Source organism: Saccopteryx bilineata, chromosome 5, assembly GCF_036850765.1.
Source record: "Saccopteryx bilineata isolate mSacBil1 chromosome 5, mSacBil1_pri_phased_curated, whole genome shotgun sequence".
In the NCBI taxonomy this organism is placed as follows: domain Eukaryota; kingdom Metazoa; phylum Chordata; class Mammalia; order Chiroptera; family Emballonuridae; genus Saccopteryx; species Saccopteryx bilineata.
Window position 1 is genome coordinate 202,340,644 of NC_089494.1, and position 19,505 is coordinate 202,360,148.

Below are 19,505 nucleotides of genomic sequence, written 5' to 3' on the forward strand. Positions count from 1 at the left end.
TTATAAAAACAATGAAGTCACCATTCTTAAAAATCAGTGATGTAAAGTCACTTGCAAGGAAGTTGCAAAATGACATTTTAAGTTACATGTGCCATATAGCATGCAGGTCAGATAAGAAATGTCCCCTTTATTTACTCACAGTGATGCTGGGTGACAGTGGTAAAGTCTTTAGGTTGAATTCTTTGTAAGAATTTTTGCACACTTTTATCTCTGATGCAAAACTAAATGACTGTTCTGGCTGAAAAGTGAAAACTGAAGCCTAATTCTTTAACATCAGGAAATCAAATAGGCATCAATTATCTTGTTAATTATCTAAGCTTTAAAAACAGGTTTTGAATTCACCCACCCAACAACTTCTTGCTTGGTCTCTTTTTATCCAAGGGAAAAATAAAAACAATTAATAGGAAAACATTTAATGGCATTCAAATGAAGACATTTTTATTTATTGATATGAGAGAGAGAAAGGGATAGAGAGATACAGAATCATAGCTCTGTTCCTATATGTGTCCTGAATGGGGATTGAACTGACAACCTCTGTGATGGGATGATGCTCTAATTAACTGCACAACCCCGTCAGGGCTCATATTAAAACATTTTGAACTATACCACTGTACCTGGGTCTTCTCTACCTACTCACTCATACTATTTTGCAAATGTGTTAAAGAATTTCTAGGAACCCCAATAATGTGCTCAATGCAGAAAATGGTTGCACGCTTAACTTCAGTGAAGTGAACAAACACTGTATCATTCAGCCAAAACCAACACTTACTGCAGACGTCATCCTGTACTATATACATTGACTATTTCAGATCAAGGAGGGAGTGTGGTTAACAAAGATTCATATCTATTTTAAGTCAGAAGGCATCTTAGGATTTTGTTCTAATTATAAGGCAATTACAGTTCAGGGGGCTTTTAAAAATATATATATGTGTATATTTGTTTATAAGAAATTCTATTACTATACAATTTCATTTATATTGACAGACATTTCACCAACTCATGCCTTCGTAAGTAAAAGCCTGATCCATCTACCACTGTCGGCCCATAAAACTAGATTGTCCTATACCCTAGAGCGAGCCAGCACTTTGGGGCACTCTGTAAACTTGAACTTTTGAGATTAGTTCCACTTTCTGACCAATATTTAAATTTGTATTAGACAAATGACACTCACATGATTACAAAACTAAGAGAAAAAAAATGGAGACACTTTTGGAGCACACACAGGATTGTAAAATTTAATTCTCTACGGATCACTATATAGAAGATTGAGTGAGTGAAAACAGTTGGTATTACATAAGCTTCATAAGGAGGTGCTCACTCACTGAATGATTATAATAAGAAAAACTCTTTTCTGACTTTTAAATGATTTCTTGGATAGTTGTTTAAATTTCTCAGTTCGCTTTGCTAGTGAAAAATGCCCCAGTTATAGAATGGTTGCATTATAGAGTTGAAAAAGACCTAAGAAATGTTTTCATTCCACTTTTCAAGGGTGAGAGCAAATGGCACATAATCCTTACTCAATTACCAAAGGGAGAATTAATCTTTAAAAAATAAACCCATATATGATTATAAAACTATTAGATTTTCCTCAAAGAGAATTTAATGAGTAGAGACAAAATCATTTTAAAAAATATGGTCTGGTTCCTTCTAGAATTTTGTTATATACTACTTACATTGTATCAAAAAGTCCTTAAAAATATTTTTTAATTGCTGCATGGCATTCCATTATGTGAATGAATCATAATTAATAGTTTTCATTACATTTTTAGACATTTAGACTTTTTTCTAAATTTTTATTATGATAAATACAGCTGGGTTTGCCTCTCTTGTGTGCACCTCTGATTAACTATCAGGACTAATTTCCAGAGGTGGAATTCTTGTCAAAAGATAAGGATTGTTAATCTGCACTCTAGAAATATGTTCAATAGCAGCACTTAATATATACTTTTATGAGTGATCTAATAATGTTGTTTTTGGTGTTCTAATTCAGGGGTCCCCAAACTTTTTACACAGGAGGCCAGTTCACTGTCCCTCAAACTGTTGGAGGGCCGGACTACAAAAAAAAACTATGAACAAATCCCTATGCATACTGCACATATCTTATTTTAAAGTAAGAACAAACAAAATGGAAACAAATACAATATTTAAAATAAAGAACAAGTAAATTTAAATCAACAAACTGACCAGTATTTCAATAGGAACTATTCTTCTCTCACAGACCACCAATGAAAGAGGTACCCCTTCGGAAGTACGGCGGGAGCCAGATAAATGGCCTCAGGGGGCCGCATGCGGCCCACGGGCCGTAGTTTGGGGACCCCTGTTCTAATTAGTTGAGGACATACCTACATCATTATAGAGATAGAGAAACCACAATCCAGATCATGTAGTTGAGTTGCCCAAGTTCACATAATTAGTGGCAGAGCTAAGGTTTAAACCAGACTCTAATGATTTCCAATTTTGTGCCCTTTTGCAGTAATTCTTTACATACTTCTTAACCAGCTATGCTTATTATCACTATGGCTCTGACAACATTTGTTATCCATTTTCTTGTAGGACATTTCTGGATGGCCTCTAACATGCCAAGGTACTGCGGGTTTTATGCTGTGCCTTTTCTTTTAGTTTGGGACTTTCCGCCTCCCCAATCCAAATACTGAGAATTCCAATACCTTACAGCAGGGGTCCCAAACTTTTTACACAGGGGGCCAGTTCACTGTCCCTCAGACCGTTGGAGGGCTGGACTATAAAAAAAACTATGAACAAATCCCTATCTTACACTCCCTATGAACACTGCACATATCTTATTTTAAAGTAAAAAAACAAAACAGGAACAAATACAATATTTAAAATAAAGAACAAGTAAATTTAAATCAACCAACTGACCAGTATTTCAATGGGAACTATGCTCCTCTCACTGACCACCAATGAAAGAGGTACCCTTCCAGAAGTGCGGCGGGGGCCGGATAAATGGCCTCAGGGGGCCGCATGTGGCCGGCATGTAGTTTGGGGACCCTGCCTTACAGAATCAACATTATCTTGTTAGCTTGTTAGAAATGCATAATCTTGGGACCTATCCAAGTATAAGGAACTAGAATCTGTATTTTAATAAAATACCCAGGTAGTTTTTAGGCACATTACAATTTGAGAAGTATTGTTCTAAAACATTTGGGTCATTTTTCTTGCAACATGGTAGCCATTTTTAAAAATTGTCATAATAAAGTAAATTAAAAAAAGTGAATTAATATCTTAAATTAAAATGATGAATGATAATACCTTTCCCCAAAATATGACTAAGTAGTTCCTACACAGTCATTATAAATAGGGCCATAATAATAAAACCTTTAATTCTTACAGTACAATTACATACTTGAGGATTTTGTGCCTGAACACTCATTTCTACCACAAATGTACCAAATTTGATCACCAAGTAAAGGAACATGATATTAACAGAAATAAAAAAAATTTAGACTATTAAGAAAAAAATTTTTATTTGGTAAAATCAGGCATTTTTTTATCTTTTGATGATATTTCCTAGAGATTTAGTAGATGATGTTTCTTTTTTTGTTTGTTTTTTAATTAATTTTAATGGGGTGACATTGATAAATCAGGGTACATATGTTCAGAGAAAATATCTCTAGGTTATCTTGACATTTGATTATGCTGCATTCCCATCACCCGAAGTCAAATTGTCTTCTGTCACCTTCTAACTGGTTTTCCTTGTGCCCCTCCCTCCCCCAACCCCCTCCCTCTCCTCCCCTCCACCTCGTAACCCCCACACTCTTATCCATGTCTCTGAGTCTCATTTTTATGTCCCACCTATGTATGGAATCATATAGTTCTTAGTTTTTTCTGATTTACTTATTTCGCTCAGTATAATGTTATTAAGGTCCATCCAAGTTGTTGTAAATGATCCGATGTCATCATATGTTATGGCTGAGTAGTATTCCGTAGTATATATGTACCAAAGCTTTTTAATCCACTCATCCACTGACGGACACTTGGGCTGTTTCCAGATCTTCACTATTGTGAACAATGCTGCCATAAACATGGGGATGCATTTCTTCTTTTCAAACAGTGCTATGGTGTTCTTGGGGTATATTCCTAAAAGTGGGATAGCTGGGTCAAAAGGCAGTTCGATTTTTAATTTTTTGAGGAATCTCCATACTGTTTTCCACAGTGGCTGCACCAGTCTGCATTCCCACCACCAGTGTGGGAGGATTCCCTTTTCTCCACATCCTCGCCAGCACTTATTCTGTGTTGTTTTGTTGATGAGCGCCATTCTGACTGGTGTGAGGTCATATCTCATTGTGGTTTTATTTTGCATTTCTCTAATGATTAGTGATGTTGAGCATTTTTTCATATGCCTATTGGCCATCTGTATGTCCTCTTTGGAAAAGTGTCTATTCATTTCTTTCGCTCATTTTTTGATTGGATTGTTTGTCTTCCTGGTATTGAGTTATACAAGTTCTTTATAAATTTTGGTTATTAACCCCTTATCAAACGTATTGTCAAATATATTCTCCCATTGTGTAGTTTGTCTTTTTATTTTGTTCTTATTGTCTTTAGCTTTGTAAAAGCTTTTTAGTTTGATATAGTCCCATTTGTTTATCCTATCTTTTATTTCACTTGCCCGTGGAGACAAATCGGCAAATATTGATATATTGCTGCGAGAGATGTCAGAGAGCTTACTGCCTATATTTTCTTCTAAGATGCTTATGGTTTTACGGCTTACATTTAAGTCTTTTATCCATTTTGAGTTTATTTTTGTGAATGGTGTAAGTTGGTGGTTGAGTTTCATTTTTTTACAGGTAGCTGTCCAAGTTTCCCAACACCATTTGTTGAAGAGGCTGTATTTACTCCATTGTATGCTCTTACCTCCTTTGTCAAATATCAGTTGTCCATAAAAGTGTGGGTTTATTTCTGGGTTCTCAGTTCTGTTCCATTGATCTATATGCCTGTTATTATGCCTGTACCAGGCTATTTTGAGTACAATGGCCTTATAATATAACTTGATATCCAGAAGTGTGATACTTCCCACTTTATTCTTCCTTTTCAAGATTGCTGAGGCTATTCGTGTTCTCTTTTGGTTTCATATAAATTTTGGAATATGTGTTCTATATCTTTGAAGTAAGTCATTGGTATTTTAATCAGTATTACATTGAATTTATAAATTGCTTTGGGTAATATAGACATTTTAATGATGTTTATTCTACCTAACCATGAGCACGGTATATGCTTCCACTTGTTTGTATCTTTCCTGATGTCTTTTATCAATATTTTATAATTTTCCAAGTACAAGTCTTTAATATCCCTGGTTAAATTTATTGCTAGGTACTTTATTTTTTGGTTGCAATGGTGAAGGGGATTGCTTCCTTAATTTCTCTTTCTGACAGTTAATTGTTAGTGTATAAAAATGCCTCTGATTTCTTTTTTTCACATTTTATTAATTTTTTTTAATATACAATTTATTTTTATTTATTTATTTATTTTATATATTTTATTTATTCATTTTTAGAGAGGAGAGAGAGAGAGAGACAGAGAGAAAGAAGGGGGGAGGAGCTGGAAGCATCAACTCCCATATGTGCCTTGACCAGGTAAGCCCAGGGTTTCGAACCGGCGACCTCAGCATTTCCAGGTCGACGCTTTATCCACTGTGCCACCACAGGTCAGGCCACATTTTATTAATTTTAATGGGGTGACATTGATATATCAGGGTACAGATGTTCAGAGAAAATATTTCCAGATTATTTTCACATTTGATTATGTTGCATACCCCTCACCCAAAGTCAAATTGTCTCCTGTCACCTTCTATCTGGTTTTCTTTGTGTCTCTCCCCTCCCCCCACCCCCTCTCTCTCCTTCTTCACCCCCTCCCCACCCCCATTATTAAATGCCTCTGATTTCTGAGTATTAATTATATCCTGCCACCTTGCTGAATTCATTTATCAGGTCCAGTAGTTTTTTGACTGAGACTTTAGGGTTTTCTATATACAATATCATATCATCTGCAAATAACGATAGTTTTACTTCTTCTTTTCCAATTTGGATGCATTTATTTATTTTTCTTGTCTGATTGCTGTGGCTAGGACTTCCAGAACTATGTTGAATAAGAGTGGTAAAAGGGGGCACCCCTGCCTTGTTCCTGATCTTAAGGGAATTGCTTTTGATTTTTGCCCATTGAGTATGATGTTGGCTGTGAGTTTGTCATAGATGGCCTTTATCATGTTGAGGTATGTTCCCTGTATTCCCACTTTGCTGAGAGTTTTGATTATGAATGGAAATCTGGCATTTTTTATCTTTTGATGATATTTCCTAGAGATTTAGTTGATGATGTTTCTTAAAATACACATTTGTGTGAAGTTAGGAACATTATAGGTTTTTTCCCTTCCCTGGTGAGCCTTTGTATTGCAAATAAACATTTTCTTTATTGCTTTAAACTTCTAAATTTTATTTGAAATTATGGCAATCTCTCTTTGAAATGTCATTGCTAATTTGATGCTTATGAATGTTGGAAAAATCTTGGAATAAGAAATGTGAGGGAGAGGTGGTGTCCTTGGTAATTTTGTTGTGCCTTCGTGTGTTCCACTGATTGGTCAGTTTTTAAGAAGAATTTTTGTTTTTCTTTGCATGGCTTATGTATGACAGGAAAAGTTGTCAATGGTTCATGAGGTTTTTGCTGCCCTAAATCTGCACATTGATCCACCTCTAGAGGAAGTTTATTGTCCACTGACTTCAAAGGCAGTTTTCTGAGAAAGACTGATCAGTTGGAGGGAAAGGAAGAGGCTGTGGAGTATACAAATCCATTGACTAAAGGCTTTTCCAGGCTTTTAAGGAATCAGAAAAAAATGCTAAGTCCAAAGCTTTTGGCTTTCAAAAAGTTATTGTAAAAAATAATAATAATAATAAAACTAGTAATACAGAAATTATAGCAACTCCCAACATTTAAGAAAAGATTTTTAGAATATAACTTTTTTTATACCCACAGGGTACTTCCCTCTTTCAATCTCACTCTTTGTAAAAATTGATTTCTTCTTTACAGTGTTGATAATCAATAAAAACCTTTACTCAAACTCCCCAAAGTGCCTGTGGTAACCCAGCCCTTCGATAAATCTAGGGGGTCCCCCAGGGTTTTCCAGGCCAAACTACCCCCCATCCCACACACAACTTTTATGATGATATATGAGGGTCATATTCAGGGACTTTCCCAACATCCTCTAAATTAAAAGTCATTGGAGCAGGTAGTTTAAGGAACAGATTTATACCAAGTTTCAAATGAAACAAAGGTATTCCTCACAGCTGTGAGCCATCTGCAACCAATTTGCTCATACTCAGGGTATATTGAAGATAAATATTATCCTCATACCACCCCACCCCCTCAGCGCACACAAGACTCATATAATCTGCTACCCAGAGGAACCTTAACATTTCCAAAGCATACAGCTGCTCAGCCTCCCTTTGGCATTTTTCTTATAGCTCATATCAATTTTAAATCATTACCATGCTTATTATGATGACCCTTACATTCTTGTTTAACCTGAAAATGCTGGTTAGAAAAGTAAGGATCACTTAATTGCCATGAAGTTCACAGCTATGACTGATTATTCAGTGTGGCTATAAGTAATATTAGAATCATAGTCTGTATAATTTCCCATAAGAGTGCAGAGAGAGAAAAAATGAATACAGAGCAAAATAGCCTAGTGGTTCAGAGCAGGGCATGAATCCTACAGACATGGGGTTAAATTCTACTAGTAATATAACATTGGCCCCCAATTTCTCAACTATAACCTGAGGATAGAAATAGTATCTACCTCATAGGGTTCTTGAGAAGATTAAATATATATATAATGGATGAAAAATCTTTAGAAGGTAGTTAGCACCCAATTAAATTACTTATTATATTATCTTTATCAATAATAATATGTTCATAGTTCTTTTCATCTACCATGATGATATATAACAAAATAAGATGTGACTACCATAAATGAGCTCTTTAATTTATCACTTCATAGCACTGTATCCTACACTATGCAACACAAACTAGTGTTTATCCCAGCATTCCTATTTATTTCCCAAACTTCCTCCATAGAATATTCACATCCCATAAGGTGTAACAGTTCTATCTCTCTCTCACCAAGATAGATAAATACAAGATTGAACAAAATTAAGTAGTTTTTCCTACAGAACTTCCCAGATTCTTTCATATCCTGATCATCAGTGTCACTTTTAGCATGATGATCGTGGTAATGGGAATTATGTTTACATTGTTTTCCAATCTTATTTGATCAAAAAACACATTTTGCTATTGTTTTTTCACAGATTACCAAAAATGAGGTTTATTAAATTGTCTGAAGTTGGTATCTATGTAGGTCTTTTCAGGCTGCTCTAACAAAAATACCTGGAGTAGGTGGCTTAAGCAACAGAAATTTACTCTTAACAGTTCTGGAAGCTGAAAAGACCAAGATCAAAGCACTGGCAGATTTAGTGTCTGGTGAAGTCTCACTTCTTGGTTTACAGATGGTCATCTTGCTGGGTCCTCACATGGAGAAGGGAGTAAGGATACTCTATGGGGTCCCTTTTTAAGGGCACTAATCCCATTCATCAGAAATTCATCCTCATGACCATATCACCTTTTAAGGGCCCCACTTCAAAATATTGCATTAAAGATTAGGTGTCAGCATATGAATTTTGGAGTACATATTTCGTCTATAGCATGAAATAACTGATAATTTGTTTCAGTTATCTCCTTCAACTACGTACCTTGTGCTATAATGAATGGCCAGATTCCATAGCTTTCTGGTCATTCTAGTCCAATTTAATCCAGTTAAACATTTCAATCTCAGATCCAGTGCAATACTAGACACTATTCTCTTCCCTAGCACAGAAGCAGGGAGAGGGCTTGGTCTTTCTTTTCACCTCTACTCTCCAACTTCTTCTGGGTTCTATTTTATCTGTGTTGGGACAGGAAAGAAAAAGGTCACAAAGAAAAAGCATCCCTTTTTGTATAAATGAAAATTAAATTTAACACACTACCATGTGTCACCTTTTTGGGGACATGGCTGACTGTGAAGCCCTATGGTGGCGTGATAGGCATCCATATGCTAATTCTCTCATAGGGACCTTGCTTGCATGCTCTAAGATGTGAGTCTTCACTAGATAGTGCACTAATGAGCACCTGAATTGATATCTCCCTATGTTCTCAGTTTCTACATTCATGGTGGACCTTACAGCCTCTTGCTTCTAGGAACCACTCACCAGCTAGCTACACTGCTAGGTGGGTACTGTGGCTCAAATTACTGATCTTCTGTGGGTGTGTGGGTTGTTCTGCTGCTACTCCTCTCTCATTTTTTTTGTGTGACAGAGACAATGAGAGAGTCAGAGAGAGGGACAGATAGGGACAGACAGGCAGGAAGGGAGAGAGATGAGAAACATCAATTCTTCGTTGTGGTTCCTTTTTTTTTCTTTTTCTTTTTTTTTTTTTTTAGTAGTTCATTGACTGCTTTCTCATATATGTCTTGACCAGGGGGCTACAGCAGAGCGGGTGACCCCTTGCTCAAGCCAGTGACCCTGCGCTCGAGCTGGTGAGCCCGTGCTCAAGGCAGTGACCTCAGGATTTTGAACCTGGGTGTTCTGTGTCCCAGTCTGATGCTTTATCCACTGCACCATCTACAGGTCAGGCTCCTCTCTCATTTTTTTTTAACTTCACGCAGACCGCCACAGATAGTAGTCCTACAAGTCCAGTGCATAAATAGGTAGACTTTGACTAGGGAAATTTCTTCCTAAAAGGTCCGCCAATTTCTAAGGGAATCTCAACTAGTACTTTCTTTACTTGTTTTTTTGGGGTAAGGAAGCAACTTTTCACAGGGAGGGGAAAGTAGAGTTGTGGGACTGTGGAAAGAGCTTTGGCACTTCAGGCCCTTAAACATATGCCTTCCTTTCTTGCTCTTTCTCCCTCCTTGTTCTTCATGCACGGAAAACAGGTTGGGCTCGGGGATGATGGCAGTTATCAGAGATAGTTCAGCTGCCACTTACTAAGCCCTGGGGACAGTAAGAATCTGATCTCTAGTTCCTTACCACTCTCTTTACTCTTTAGAACAGGGGTCCCCAAACTTTTTACATAGGGGGCCAGTTCTCTGTCCCTCAGACCGTTGGGGGGCCGGAATATAAAAAAAACTATGAACAAATCCCTATGCACACTGCACATATCTTATTTTTAAGTAAAAAAAACAAAACAGGAACAAATACAATATTTAAAATAAAGAACAAGTAAATTTAAATCAACAAACTGACCAGTATTTCAATGGGAACTATGCTCCTCTCACTGACCACCAATGAAACAGGTGCCCCTTCCAGAAGTGCGGTGGGGCCGGATAAATGGCCTCAGGGGGCCGCATGTGGCCCGCGGGCCGTAGTTTGGGGACCCCTGCTTTAGAATGTGGATTGTTCTTGGGTTTGGGTCTTATTGAGCAGAAAAGGCTGCTCAGTATTATGTTACAGTTGTTAAGTCCTTGCAGGACACTGAGAGTCTATGAGAAACACAGTTCAGCAAATGCTGGATTCTAAGTTTCACAAGGACAGGAACTCTGATTGTCTTGTTCATTTTTATACCTTCCAGTACTTATCAGGAGCTCAATAAATGTTTGTTGAATTAACAAATACATGCATAAATGATCAAACCAACTCATCTTTTATATTTTAGTGTCAATAAAAAACCCTTTGGGAATTTGTTTTTAATACAGATGCCCAGACTTCAATGGCAGAGATTCTCACTACATAGATTGGGGAAATTGAGGCACACCTGGATGAATACTGACTAGTCCATTGGTAGATTGACCTTGTATGGTTCTACACTTTCTAGTTAATGATTGCTTAAACATACATTTGTAATGCTAGTTTCAGCAACCATTTCTTGAATACAATAATAAATATACACACAGACATATGCAGGCACAGATGGACACATCACACACAGGTAAGAGAGGGGAGGAAATGAGGAACAGAATTCATGTCTGAATCAATAGTTTGAGATTCATGAAAATATAACTTCATGGGAAACATCATTGGGAAACCCTAGAACCATTTCTGACTTTTATATAGGGGTGAAAGTTCTTTTCTGTGCTATGACTAAATCACATGTTTTTATGCTGCAAATCAAGATTCCATAATTCTCAGGATCCTTGTCTGTAATGAAACACATGAAAGAGCCATGGGTGGGGCACTGGTGCTCCCATTTTGCAGGTGGTACCAGTTATAAGACTAAATAATGGGTTGGACTCTCTAAATTGTCAGCACAATGTATTTCACTAGCATGGAATAAAAATTGTAATCCCCAATACATTCAAAACATGGTCCTCATCACTGCAGATGAAGAAAATCCATTTCAAGTATACAGCAGGGATATGTGGATCCCAAACAATCTGATTTAATTGGGAAAGACTTGACTAGACGATGATATTTCTAATAGAAATGAAATCAAATAACTACAACTTGTCTTATTTCACATATTTTAATCTTTTTTTTTAAGAGGAGGGGAATTAGATAGACTCCCTCCTGTGCCCCGGCCAGAAGCTACCCGGCAGACCCCATCTGGGGCCAATGCTCAAATCAACCAAGCTGTACTCAGTGCCTAAGGTGGATGAACACTTGGACCAACGGAGCTATTCTTAGCACCCGGGCTGATGCTTGAACCAATTGAGCCACTGGCTGTGAGAGGGGAAAAGAAGGGGGAGAAAGAGGAGGAGAGAAACAAATGGTTACTTCTCATGTGTGGCCTGATTAAGGATCAACCTGGGACATCTGCATGCTGGGCTGACTATCCACTGGGCCAACCGGCCAGGGCCTTCACATAGTTTTAAAAATATATATTACTGAAATATACATACAGCAAAATGCACTTACATTTATTTTTATTCTCAAGTTGCATTACTGAATTCTTTTAGAAACAATAAATATCCTATAATTTATTTATTATTTGAAATGAAGTTTCCATCATAGCCATGTAATACATAGTTGTAGAGGTTCATTTCACTCGATTAGGTTGTTATATTTTAAAGTATGTTATTTTCAGATGTTTCCTAGAAAGTTAGAGGACATTGTATGATATTTTACTATCACTTAAAGATGATGTCTCAGGTAATAATCGGCAAGATATAAGTGAAGGAGGACACACTTTCAAGGAATTAAAGTTATGAATTTTTAAGATGAAGAGTCAGAGAAACCTACAGTCTTCAAGCTTATGAATTGTAAAGTTGCCCCAATAGCTCCTCGTGTCTCAAAGTTACTACTTAGAATGACAGCCATGACTATAAGAAAGCAATTCAGGGGGATCAATAACAAAACATTTCAGACATGAGTAAGAGATGCAAAGATTCATGGCATGTTGTAAATTATGGGATTAAAAGAATGTCTTTCTACCAAGAAATAAACTGACAAAATTTAAATGTTGTATTGTTTAATGAAATAAGTCATTTGTGCTTGGATATCCTACTGGGTCCTCTCCCCTCCTCACCTTCTCTCCTTCCCTTCCTCTCTCCTTCCTTTTTTTCCTTCGGGTTCTTAATTTTTATTTGGACAGGCTTAGGACACTTATGAAGGAGTAACTACAATCTGGATAATCAAAATAACCACTACTTAATACTTAAGTGTCTAAGTCCCATAAGAGAGGTCTTTTTTATGGAGCCTATATTAGTATTTCTGACCCCTTGGGGATACATGTGGGAGTGAGAGGAAGAGGGAGAACTTGGAGTAAGAGATGGGACCAGGCATTTTCTTTTTTTGTGTGTGTGTGTGACAGAGACAGATAGGGGCAGACAGAAAGGAAGGGAGAGATGAAAAGCATCAATTTTTTTGGCAGCATCTTAGTTGTTAATTGATTACTTTCTCATATCTGCCTTGACCGGGGGGCTACAGCAGACTGAGTGACACCTTACTCAAGCCAGGGGACTTGGGCTCAGGCCAGTGACCTTGGGCTTCAAACCAGCCACCTTTGGGCTCAAGCCAGCAACCATGGGGTCATGTCTATCATCCCATGTTCAAGCCAGCGACCCTGCGCTCAAGCAGGCGATCTCAGGGTTTCAAACCTAAGTCCTCTGGGTCCCAGTTCGATGCTCTATCCCAGGATTTCCCAAACTATGGCCCGTGGGCCACATGTGGTCCCCTGAGGCCATTTATCCAGCCCCCGCCATACTTCCGGAAGGGGCACTTCTTTCATTGATGGTCAGTGCAAAGCGCGGTGTCGCTCACATATAGTACTACTTCCGGTGACTCAGGATGCACACGTCATGGCTCCGGAAGCACGTCATATCACTTGTTACGGCTAGCAGTGACAAATATGGAACCGGACATTACCATCTCATTAGCCAAAAGCAGGCCCATAGTTCCCATTGAAATACTGGTCAGTTTGTTGATTTAAATTTACTTGTTCTTTATTTTAAATATTGTATTTGTTCCCATTTTGTTTTTTTACTTTAAAATAAGATATGTGCAGTATGCATAGGGATTTGTTCATAGTTTTTTTTTATAGTCCGGCCCTCCAATGGTCTGAGGGACAGTGAACTGGCCCCCTGTGTAAAAAGTTTGGGGACCTCTGCTCTATCCACTGCGCCACTGCCTGGTCAGGCAGGACCAGGCATTTTCAATCATCTATGCCTTCTTCTCAGACTAGCCTGTTTATATATTTAAAGGGTTCCTGAAGTGTTAATTCCTTTCAACATGAAGCTCCAAATACTTCTAGAGTGGTCATTGTAAACCTAGTTTGATCTAGACCAGTGCTTTTCGAGCACTGGTTGGCAGACAGGTCCACCAGAAATTTCATGCCAATCCATGAAAGAGTTATTCACCTTGATGTTGTATGATGATTGCAGGCCTAATGGTCTAAGTCAAATTTGCTTATGCAAAGTTTGATTGCCACTTACCAGCCTATATCATTGATGAAAATACTATTGAAATTGTCTTAAAAAGTTTTGCAACTTGCAGGCTTGTTCAAACAATGTTTTGCACCATACAGAGCATTTAAAAACCATTTGCAATAAACATAAAGCATTCTGACAAACTTATGTCATATTCAATGCATTGTACATGTGGAGTTCAGAAACCAAGCACCAGCATGTACTGTGTTGCACTGTTATATGCTGTAAGATGAAACTTTAACATTGCATTTTGGCCAGCTAGGTCATTGGTCCCCAAGTGTAAAAAGGTGGAAAACTACTGATCTAGATTATAAGGATAGCCTTCATACATCAGTAGGAAAGCTGGAAAATCTCTCTAATGTCTCAGAGAAAGAGCTAGGGCAAAGGAGAAGTCTAGGAATCTTCCTTGTGGGTCAGGACATGACTTCCAAGGTCATATACCTCTGACTGTAAAAATCTCAGTGGCTCATCGGCATGGTCCAAAGCTGGACATTCTTTATTGGTTGTAGTCAGTGGAATTTAGCACACTTACATGGTATATTTTGACCTAACTGCTTCCCATATACGTTATGATAAAAATTAGCTTGGCACTTTTTCAAAAAGAATGCAACATGTTCAAGTGTTGTCAATCTCAAAAGAAGCCATTTCTCTGCTTGGGAATAATTTCTAATGCTGAAATTAAACATGTTTCACACTTCACTGCCTTATGCTGTGTTCAGATCTCTGCCAGGATCCCAGCTGGAACTGCAGGAAGGTGTTAGCTTACTGAGCAAGGAAAAAATCAACCTCTTGTGGAATATAAAGCCATAGTGTACAAACCTAGGGGATTCTCATGCAATGCTGAGTGATTTATGGATGTGAATGGGAAATTTTAAAATGCATTCTATCTTTAGGGCTCTCTGTAACTGTTAGGAATAAAAAAAGTTTAGGAGTCCAATTAAATGTTTGAAAATATTCTCACTGCCTTTTTTTTTTTTACTTTTATTCTTTAATAGAGGTACTCATGCAACAGAAAAATACAAATGCATAATAAAACAAGGCATGGTTATGACCAAAAGTTACAATCATGAATCATTTTTGGTATCCCTCATGATGATAGTAACTCTTTTTCAATGCTACCCAGATACTTTTCTGCTAAATTAATAAAAAGACATCTTATATTTTATTCCCCAATTTTTTTTTAGCATACTACTCAATTCATTCTTTTATAAATCTTAATTAATTCACAATTGTAAGTCCCTTCCTGATGATAGTAGACTGATGACTTTCTGACTGTTAACAGCCAGGCTTCTTTCTCCTCGTGATTCTTTGAGGAGTATGTGTCACTAAGACATGGAGGGGAGCAAGAAATAGGCTGGATAAAAAAACACAATAATAATAAATAAAGATCCCAAAAGTCTTTCTTTCACTGATATATATATATATATATATCTAAAGTCGATAGCCAAATATGTTATTTTTTGGTTATTCACAACCCAAATCCAACAAGGAAATAATGTTAAATTTTGTTAATTAAATAACTAAATACTTTTTAATCAAACTGTTTTCTATCTCTTTAAGTGGGCATAGCCTCCTAAGATAAATTTTACTAAGTTTCCAAACGGTCCCAAGAATAGCCTTCCCTGTGTACTTGCTCTGTATACCATGACTTATAACACAGCTGTATATATTTGAAATAAAAACACTGGACAATTGGCCCTGCCGGTTGGCTCAGTGGTAGAGCGTCGGCCAGGGCACACAGGAGAGGTGCCCATCTGCTTCTCCACCCTTCCTCCTCTCCTTCCTCTCTGTCTCTTTCTTCCCCTCCTGCAGCTGAGGCTCCATTGGAGCAAAGATGGCCCAGGTGCTGAGGATGGCTCTGTGGCCTCTGCCTCAGACACTAGGATGGCTCTGGATGCAACAGAGCGACGCCCCAGAGTGGCAGAGCATCGCCCCCTGGTGGGCGTGCCGTGTGGATCCCGGTCAGGTGCATGCAGGAGTCTGTCTGACTGCCTCCCAGTTTCTAGCTTCGGAAAAATGCAAAAACAAAACAAAACAAAACAAAACAAAAAAACACTGGGCAATTAACCCTGTGAGTAGTACAAATGTTCCGTTCATGTATGTCCTCTTGCCTCCTGACCATCCAGAGTATGATTGTACAAAAATTTTTATTTTAAAAATGTATAAGGAAACATTAACAAAAGGCAAATGTATGTTCTTGTTTCCATAAACTGGTTATCAAACAAACATGATTTTAAGTTAATAAAACTGTAACTGGAACTAATTTTATTTTTTGAAAATCACTTACTCCTGAGGGTCAGTGAGCATGAATAAAAAACTCACTACTCAAAGAGTTAAAGGAATATGTTAAACTTCTATAATTTCTACTTTGATTTGTAGATTTATCTGTTTATGGGCTGAATGTTCGTGTTTTTCTTCAAATTTATATGTTGATATCCTAGCCCTCAATATGATCATATTTGAAGGTGAGGTCTTTGGGAGGTGACTAGTTTTAGATTATATCATGAGGGTGGGTCCCTCATGATGATAAGATTAGTGACCTTTTAAAAAGAGAGAAAACAGTTCTCATTCTCTCCCCACTGAGGAAACTGCATTCTCTCCATGCATTGAGGAAAAGCCATGTGAGGACACAGTAAGAGGGTGGCCTTTTACCCGCCCGAAAGAGAGTCCTCATCAAACACTGAATCTATTGGCACCTTGATCTTGGTCCCCAGCCTCTAAAACAGTAAGACATTAAATGTCTGCTGTTTGAGCCATCTAGTTTATGGCATTTTGTTCTGGCAGCCCCAAGCAGACTAAGACAATCTGCTAGAAATGTATTATTCAGTTATAACTAACAGAAAATTCTATGAGAGTGGTATAGTGTAAATGTGTGTCACTAAGCTTTTGATTGTTATGTGTTTGACATTAAGCTTTTATTGACAAGGCAACCATTTCAAAGACATCCATATTGAATAAATATATTGCTAGTTGTATGACAAAGCTCCTAGCAGAATAGCCAGATGAGAAAGCAGGCCAGCCACACCCACTAAGGTGCCCTTTCCTAAAGCCCTAGGCCAGCGGTTCTCAACCTGTGGGTCGTGACCCCAGCGGGGTTGCCTAAAGCCATTGGAAAATACATAATGCATATCAAGTATTTACATTCCGAATCATAACTGTAGCAAAATTACAGTTCTGAAGTAGCCACCAAAATTATTTTTTGGTTTGGGGTCACCGCAACATGAGGAACTGTATTGCAGGGTCACGGCATTAGAAAGGTTGAGAACCACTGCCCTAGGCCATTGAAATAACTGCTTGAGTGGTCCTGCCTTCACTCTCTTATGTCCTTTCTCCCCCTCTGTGCTTCAAATTAGACAATAATCAGTGACTCTAGAAAACCTCACATACCTCTGCCTCAACCCTAATAAAAGCAGAACCCGGTGTCCTCATTTCTAGCCATCCCTCACTTGCAACCTCTCCTCTAGACCTCACTGTGTGGCCCTCGGACATGATGTGTGCCCTCCAGGACTTGTGAGTAATACATCTCGTTATTCCAAGTTTTCTGATACTTGTTTGCTGAAGTTCATCCTGTGATAATAAAAAGAACCACAGGGGCTGGCCCTGCCACAACATTGGCCCCAGGGAGAGAAATGTCTTTGGGGTTCTCTAAGAGAAATACTGGCCCAAGCCAGTGGGTCAGGCATTCCTAGATGAGAGCATTACCATCTGTAGGCTGCGACCTACATGACTAGTGACTTAATATTAGAGTTTGTCTCACAAAACAATGCAGGGAGGGGCTTTCAGTCCAAGGCAGGTATGGTGGCTCTGCAGTTCCGGGGAACCACTCCACCATTCACAACATTTAAGCCTTCATTTCCATGCTTGCTAGTCTCAGATGGCTGCAGCAGCTCCACGCCTTCTCTTTACGTCTGGATTTGAATCAAGGAGTGAAAGATGATTGAAGTCTCCCTTGTCTTCCTAGAGAAGCCTTGCCGTTTTATTTGTGAAAAGTCACCCTTACCAGGGATTTCTGTTTCTTATTGTCTAGAACTATGTCACATGACCACTTGGATCTGCAAAGACAGCTGTGTCTGTCTATAAAATCAGGGATCTTTTAGGTAGGGAAAATATATATTGTACTTTTTGTACTCCTAGGACAATTCACACCCATCCACACCCTTCACATAAATACACTCAATATTGAATGCATTTACACCTTCTCCAAGAGAAACACCCTTAAGTTCCCTCTCTACTGCATTTCTCCAGGATGTCCATGTAATATGTAGATCTTCCCAGAAGATCTGCACGTGACCCCATGGTCCTGGGAGGTTCCTCACTCAACTAGGGCTACACTGACCACCAGACTCTGGATGGACCTTGGGGATGAATATGTGAGGCACCATCAAGTGACACATTACCATTTATGCCCTTGATGTCATCTATAACCTTTGCACTGTTTGCTGCTTTGATAATAAAACCAAAATGAAAGCAACCTTGAACAGAGTCCAAGTCAGAATTCTTGCAAACATAGACCAGACTTTGTGGTCTGGCCTAACTCACTGGGCTGGTTTAGCTCTGTTTGCTGCTTTGATAATAAAACTGAAGTGAAAGCAACCTTGAACAGAGTCCAAGTCAGAATTCTTGCAAACATAGACCAGACTTTGTGGTCTGGCCTAACTCACTGGGCTGGTTTTGCTGTGTCTGAATCGTCAAAACAACTGGTGGATTCAGTGAAGAAATAATCAGTTAAACCTGTTCCACTGAACCATGGGTTAATTCAGCCAGCCTGGTCAATACTGTATCCTTACGTACACACACCTTCAGACTTCTTGTGTTTCTGATACGTAAACTCTGAAAGGAGCCACAATAAATGAACAAACAAACAATATTTTGAATACACTTACAACTTTCACCTGTACTTCCTTCCAACATGAGGCTGTTTTAGAGGATTATTACCAACCTTTCCGGTTTTCCCTTGACGCCCCCACTTACTTCTTCACTTAGATTCAAGAAGAAAAAAAAAAGCGGAATTCCTAAGAAATGGGCTACATTCTGCATTTATATTTCACGGTAAAACCAGCAGTGCCTTCTGATTTATGTTCCCTCTGTGACATGTAAAAGGAGGTCCTGCTTGTAGAGCACACGTGTGTTACCACCACTGTCTCTCTGTGCACTTCACAGCTTCTAGCTCATTTCTGGTCAATGGGAGGAGCACAACAGGAAATGCTTGAGTGCCAAGCGGATGGAAAGAAGCGTGTTTCATTTGGAAGGGTCTCTCAGTTGTTTTGAACCCATATTCCAATCCTGGGTTACTGAGCAGAGATAAGATATGGTTGTCCATGAACAAGTCGATAAATTCTGGCAAATATTTTTAAAGGATCCAGTGAGTGCAGGTTCGGCCCTACACTTGTGTATTTCCGGGCGCTGTAAGAAGAGAGAGCTGCTGGGCCCTCAAGATAGGTGCTGCTTGAACCGAAGCTACGTTCACTTTAGCCACTAGGGGGCAGCACGCCACAGAGTGTGGTGCAGGGGGACTCGTCTGGTTTAAAGGATTCCTCAGAAAGCAAGCAACCAAAAAATAACCTTTACAATCATCCCTATGTAAAAAAGCAGACAGGCAAAAACT